The following is a 4,844-nucleotide window of genomic DNA, read 5'->3' as shown; positions in this document are numbered from 1 at the left end:
GCGGCAAGGAAACTTCCAGATAACAGGACAAGATCATCTACAGTAATCTAGAAAAACCTAGATGCAGCCCTTCATGGCTGCGATCAATCGAGATTAGTCTGGTCGCTTCTCGCGCCACGAACAAAAGTGATAACAACCCTTTCCTGCAGCCTTGAGCGTGAACGAACAAACACTACAATGATACGTGGCAATATACTCCTTTGCAGCTACTTTTATAGTACATTTCAGGAGTACGTGCCTGTTCCTTTTAAGTAGTTTTGACAGGAAATTTTTGGAGAAATTTTTCTTACTATAGGGTTACATTTATGATTCCCAGATGAGTATATTACTTCACTTGATGCCGAAGCCGATTTGAAATAAAGTATTCGTATGGAAGGCTCATTTTAGACCTTGATATTCCAGGATAAATGCGTCGATGAACTTACAGTGATTTATTTCAAACAATATTTTATTGGGTACAAAACATTTGAGACATATGTTCGGCAGCTTGCTTTCGACGGTTACAGAGAACCAACGTCTTGGCCCCTGTAGAAAAGAAGAGTGCCTTAACCCACGCTGTCTTTGGGTACATAATTTAAATACCCAAAGGAATGAAAATAGAGATGCCACACTTGAAAGCAAGGAGGGAACCTTGAAATGCTTCGCTGTCAACATACAGGCTCCTTCTGAAAGAAAGATTAGAAAAACAAATGCATCAGTGGAATTGCACCTCTAAGCTTGAAGTATGACGTGCTTCAAGTGTAGAAGTCAACGTCCCAAAGCCGTTCAGAGTGCACTTTTCAATAAAGTAGGTATTATTGAAGTTTAAACGTTTTTCATGACAAAAGATTAGCTAGCAGAACATAGTAGGTAATCAACTAGCTAATACATACCTGTACCCTGTCGGATGACAGCGGCTAAACGCGGTTTTCAGGGAATCACAAATTCCAGAGAGCCGCTTTCGTAAACGTTAAGGCAATACGGCGAATGGGAAGCAGCATCGATAGGGAACATTTTTTCCGCAAAGCATAAAACTGAAAAAAATAAAATGGTCTTACTGAGGCACTTGCGCATTCGCGCTGCCTTTGGCTGCGTTCCTGCACCGAAAGAGGCCTCGAGATATAATTTTTTTTTACTTGTCAGAGGTTCCTCATGCTTTTCAGGCACCATATCAGAACCAATTACTGAAATCAAAACATGCAAACAAAAGACAGCGCTTTGCATACACGCAGCGGAAGCTTACATGCAATTTCCTTGATGGAAGAGCCCGCAGCTACGCATTTTCAGGACGTCCTCATTCTGTGTATAGGCCAAAGGCAGGACAAGGGTGACTGACATAGCAGGCATTGTTAGGAATAGAAAGCTACCACCAGACCCACCCTCCCGCCGCCACCTGTCTTCTGTTAAGCTTTGCCCTCACATTCGTGGCCAGGGTTCAAAAGAAAACATTCTACACAGGTCTATGGCTGGGAAAGGAATATACTTTCGGGAAAGAACGCCAACCAGAAAAAAAAAAAACATGTTTGGGAATCTTCTTGGTTCTTTCAGCAGGTGTGACTGCGAGTGAGTCACAGCTTGCCTTTTTTAAGCCTTCGGTTAGTCATCCGCCGGGTCACTGATCGTAGACAGTTGATGCAAGGATAGTTCCCTCCAAGTCAGTCTTGTCAACCCGCGCTTCCTTCCTTGTTCATTTGTTTGGCATCCGCTTTGTGCTGCTTCAGTTTTTCTGGGAAATGCTTGCTTTCGCCAATGTACTACGTCCAGCACGAGCAGGGGATCTCGTACACTGGCGTATGCTTTATTCTTTTTCTTTCGCTGCCTTCCTGGGATCAGCAGTCTGAACCGGAACGCTTGCCTCCACGAGTTTCACATAATGGAATGTGTTCGGAAACTGCACGCGAAGTGGAAACTTCTTTTAACATTTTTCAAATGCGAAGAGCTTACAAGATACCACATTTTGGAACTAGACGCCTAACCATCCAGAAAAGGCAGCGTTCAGTATGGTTGAAACCTCATGTCCGCTGCCGAAAATCGCTGCAACGTTAAGATGCCACCAACTCGGAAAATGTAACAGTTTAGCTAATCTCCGTGAGCGCTAAGGCGTCGCCATGTCCTGTGCTATGACTGAAAAGAATAAAATCGCTTGCATTGTTTGCATAACAAGGCCCTCTTAAAACACAGGAAAGGAAGCAACCGATTAGGGCACGGTTCTCAGCACTGTTCGTAATAACGTGACAAAAATTCACAGACCCCAAGGCTGTGCATTTTCACCTGTCATTGCCTGTACAGCTTTTCCATATTCATGGGGCGTGAACGCATGAAGAAAATTTGGTCCCTAGAAGAACTGACCGTACTTCCAGCTGTACATGTTAGCGTAACAGCCACGACTGCAGTGCCACACTTTTTTTCAGCCGCATGCAACAACAAATTTCTCAGATACTTACTTCATGCCTGCTGTGTGAGTTGGCTCCACCGGACCACAATGAAGCCTTTGCTGTTTTGCTGTTCTCGTTAAGCCTTTCATCTCGGCGCACCCGTGGTTCACAGCAAGTCTACGCACACTGAAAAGGGAGTGGCGTTAAGTGCATGCGCGTCTATGGCATCAAAGGAGAGTTTAATACTGCTTACCAGAACACACGACGATGATAATCCGGTCTTTAGTATTCTTGCAATACAGCGAAAGAACGAGGGGCCGACGATGTCGAGAAAACCGGTGCGTCACACACACATCGCCATGTCGGCGCGGCGAAACGGCAGCAGCCAACACTTGTATGCTGCGTAGACAATGAATGACTAGCCGCTGCTTCTGCACATTTTGCTGGCTTGAGTGAGACGTTCATTGCAGCACGTTGCTGCTAAGGTCGATGATGTCCAGTCTTACGTCACGACAAGAGCGCGCAAAGGAGCGGGTGGCAAACTGGCGGCTTCGGGGAGGTCGACGCGTCACACACCGCCATGTTGGCTCGGCTGAGCTCGGCTGGCTAAGCCTCTCGCAGACTGCCGTCGCAGGCGATGCAACACCAAGCGTTCTCCGAATACACTGGGGGCTTCACAGGCACTGTCTGTGGCGCACATTGGAGCGCGAGGTTGCGGCGATCCGGTGTCTTGTAACATGACAAACGTGCGTGAAGCAGCAAAAGCACAGGCGAGCAGGCAGCGACGACAGAGCCGGCGTCGTCACCTGCAAGTGCAGCGAACCGGCAGCTGCCACTAGGCGGCGGGCAGACACTAAGGAGTGCATAAAGGGCCTGAAGGAGTATTGAAGCCGACATACTCCTTCTTGGAAAAGTAGTAAAATCATGTAAATGCGTTATTTTACTCCTCGATTTCGCGACGGCAGTAAAAAAGGAGGATTTCCTCTTTTTTACTACTTAAAGTCGATTGCGCAATTTTCAATAAGGAGTTTAAAAGCGGACACTAGCCATTTATATTCCTATTTGGGCTTATTTGTGTTTACAGTGCAGTGTGCAAGATTTGGATTTAAAGCGATTTAGAGCGATTCATGCTTTATTATAATAAATTTTGCTTTGTACCGCGAGGGAACGCCAGCAACGCTACGGTCCCGTCATCAGCTGACTGCCAATGGCGACGAGGAACATGTGCAACGCTGTGAAGGCTACGGAAGTAGTCCGCAAAAAAAAAGAAGAAAGAGAGGTGTATCACTCCGCGCTGTTCTGTGGCCGTGTGGTCTAACGCGTCGATCCGGAGAGTCGGCAGGCAATGGGAGTGCGTGGGTTCAAATCCCGAATGGTGAAACGTTTTTTTTTCGCACATTTTTTTTTCATTGCAAGTTGAATTTCACGTGACATGAATGAGAAAACTTGTTTTGTTCAGAATCGCTTGAATATTATGCCGTGTTCTGAAATGAACTGTATGCATCTGTACATTTCATGCATGCCGCGTTAATGTGAGCTGTCCGAAATTCGTTGTCAATGAGCTCGCACCGGCTTTTGGTCAGCAGTGGCGGTTTTCTTCCCGATTCTACAGCATTGTGACTATACTTTTTAGATGCAAGCGAGAGGTTTGTGCGAAAGATGACATTCATTCGTCGGGTTCAATTAATTAGCACAGTGGTGAGTGCTATGCAGTGGCTCGATTAACAAGTGGCCGTCTGCAACTTTCGATTTCGCCGTTGCCGAGGAGCCCACTTTTTTGTGGGCCTCTCTTAAGGTGCCTGGCATGTTATGAATTGTTCTGTGCTACCAGTTAGCGGCTGATCCAGTATTCGCCAAAAGAGTCTGGGACCGACTTTGGCACTGTGCTGTAGAGTAGCTTAAAGGACTTGGCGAGAACAATTATTTTTTACAGATCGCAAAGTTCAGAAGCAAGATGTCTGTTAATTTAGAATGCTGGTTTATCATGCAGGAGCACAGAAAGCATGTTCTAGACTTCCTAATCGCCTATTTTCTGACTGTATATGTGTCACATTCTTGTGCATATCTGCAATTATTTTGTTTTTGTTAAGATATCTTTCTTAAGCAGAGCGCGTTTTTCTTTGTCATTGAAGAGAGCTCTATAACTTGGCTATTATATGCGGCAAAAGAGGAGTATATTTCAACTGATTGGTCAAATTATTTTTACACACACCACCTTGATATGGCCTGTTTTCCCGTTGTTAAGTGTTAAATTTTGAACATAGTGCTGATTCACGCAGTGACAGAAAATAGTACTGCCTCAAGAGTCAGCTTGGCTCAATTTCCCTGCTATCCTAGAAGAGCAGAATCTGCTCAGGCAGGATTTTCATGCAGCCAGGTAACAAGAGTTCCAAGCTGTGGGAGCGTCAAGTAAGAATTCAGAAAAAGGTGTACAACGCTAGGAAAAAATATTTCGAAAGAGGAAACAATAAATGAGACAGGACAATAAAG

The 4,844-nt window shown here is 45.3% G+C and overlaps 1 long non-coding RNA gene across 2 annotated transcripts; it reads right to left on the bottom strand.

Moving 5' to 3' along the window:
* Positions 1-212: 212 nt before the first annotated feature.
* On the bottom strand, positions 213-3,430 carry LOC149347351 (uncharacterized). 2 transcript variants are annotated; one of them, XR_016292519.1, is made up of 3 exons: positions 2,608-3,430; positions 2,424-2,540; positions 213-1,013 (listed from the first exon to the last, which is right to left on the bottom strand). It is a non-coding gene; the product is annotated as an uncharacterized LOC149347351 (long non-coding RNA). The 2 variants fall into 2 exon arrangements; XR_016292518.1 differs by having other exon boundaries at positions 214-665.
* Positions 3,431-4,844: the final 1,414 nt, after the last annotated feature.

Source organism: Amblyomma mixtum, chromosome 4, assembly GCF_055824585.1.
Source record: "Amblyomma mixtum isolate Tamu chromosome 4, ASM5582458v1, whole genome shotgun sequence".
Lineage (NCBI taxonomy): Eukaryota > Metazoa > Arthropoda > Arachnida > Ixodida > Ixodidae > Amblyomma > Amblyomma mixtum.
The sequence above is the reverse complement of the archived record's forward strand: the minus strand, read 5'-3'. Positions and strand labels throughout refer to the sequence as shown.